The sequence below is a fragment of the Octopus bimaculoides genome, chromosome 4 (genome assembly GCF_001194135.2).
Source record: "Octopus bimaculoides isolate UCB-OBI-ISO-001 chromosome 4, ASM119413v2, whole genome shotgun sequence".
Taxonomy (NCBI): domain Eukaryota; kingdom Metazoa; phylum Mollusca; class Cephalopoda; order Octopoda; family Octopodidae; genus Octopus; species Octopus bimaculoides.
In genome coordinates, this window is record NC_068984.1 from 93,321,189 (window position 1) to 93,323,141 (window position 1,953).

Genomic DNA, 1,953 nt, shown 5'->3' on the forward strand with positions numbered 1-1,953 from the left:
TACATCTTTAACGCTACAATAAATATCTCTGTTATTCATCTTATACGGTTGTGGTCTTTCATTTCTGGTCACATATGTTAACGTAGCATAACATATCATATATATCATCATCGATATATATATATTGTGAGTTCGGCCGTGTGACACGTTTAAATAAAAGGAGTCCTTTGTTTTTCCATTCGTCACCATTTCTCCTTTTATGAGTTCGCACGGTCGTCCCTTACATATATTGATAGGAAGGACAACAAAAGAAAGAAAGAGACCTCAATATTATGTAAATAGAGGAATTTATCTGTAAAAATATGAGACACTTATTCGGTAGCCATGATAAAACTCCAAGTTTCGGATGCCGGGATGGGAGCCCACGCGAACATCTCTTCAGTTATCTGGCCATTGAAAATTCCTGTGAAAAATGATGGTTTAACAAAGGGAAATTACTGTGTGGTGAGCGTCATTAAGACAAAAGAGCTAATAGACCGCTAAGTAGGTTAAGGTAAGGGAGTAGAGAAATCTATAGGTTCACGTAGGCCCACCGATCCGTCCATCCACCTATATTTATATATTAAAACTACCTTCGCTTTAAACACACACATGCTCACCCACATACTCGCCAAAAACTATACATGTATGTAAACACACTCATGCTCACCCACACATTCGCTAAAGACTATACATATATGTACATATGCATATATATATATACACGCATACACATCCACACTCACATGCACACAACAACCCCACACCCATACACATGCACGCCAAAAAAATTATTTTATATAGAGCTAAAAACAAGAAACAGTTTGCGTGCTGGACTCATGGTGTCCAGTCGCCATTTTAGCAAAGTAAAATGGTTAAAATAAAACCACGAAGCCCTTCAAAATTTTATGTAGATGTTTATCAACTTTCAGAGTGAAAGTTGTTGCACAACTTTTAGGCAAAAAATATTTAACAATAACCGCTTTAAAGCATACAAAATAACCAACTTACATGGAGCCCATTTGACTTGCGTCTGTCCAGATAGATAGATATACGCACACATATATATATATATATATAAATTATGAGTTAGAAGTTATACAACTGTCTAAGGGATAAATTTATCTGTAGGCACTACTGGTGCATTACCTCACTATGTATAGGCCTTGCTATAAGGTTCACAGTAGTTGGTAATTTAAATGGTAAACTGTGGTTTAATATATATATATACATATAGGCGCAGGAGTGGCTGTGTGGTAAGAAGCTTGCTTCTCAATCATATGGTTCTGGGTTCAATCTCACTGTGTGGCACCTTGGGCAAGTGTCTTCTACTATAGTCTCGGGCTGATCAAAACCTTGAGTGGATTTGATAGATGGAAACTGAAAGAAGCCCATCGTATACACACACACACACACACATATATATACATATACACATACATATATTCTTTTATTTGTTTCAGTCATTTGACTGCAGCCATGCTGGAGCACTGCCTTTTCATCAAACAAATTGAGTCCAGGACTTATTCTTTGTAAGTCTAGTACTTATTCTATTGGTCTCTTTTGCTGAACCATTAAGCTACAGGTTTGTAAACACACCAGCATCGGTTGTCAAGCAATGGTGGGGGGGACAAACACAGACACACATGCACATACACACACACACATATATATATGACAGGCTTCTTTCAGTTTCCGTCTATCATGTCCACTCACAAGGCTTTGGTCGGCCTGAGGCTATAGTAGAAGACACTTGCCCAAGGTGCCACACAGTGGGTCTGAACCCAGAATCATGTGGTTGGGAAGCAAGCTACTTACCACACTGCCAATATATATAACAAAGTAAAATTGGAAGGTATCACACAAGTGAAAATATATAAGGAAGAGAATTTGAAAATGCAGAGGTCTTTTAAAGATGTTTACTGACTTGACCGGTTTCACTTTTTTTTTAAAAAAGATCTTTGAAAGTAAAAG

General features: G+C 37.4%; 1 protein-coding gene across 1 annotated transcript in view; it reads right to left on the reverse strand.

The window, feature by feature from the left end:
• Positions 1 to 1,034, reverse strand: part of LOC106876921 (uncharacterized) — a 51,096-nt gene extending 50,062 nt beyond the window's left edge. Inside the window, exon 1 of the mRNA XM_014925676.2 lies at positions 991 to 1,034. The gene's annotated coding sequence lies outside the window, so the exon portion shown is untranslated. The remainder of the gene's footprint in view (positions 1 to 990) is intronic.
• Positions 1,035 to 1,953: the final 919 nt, after the last annotated feature.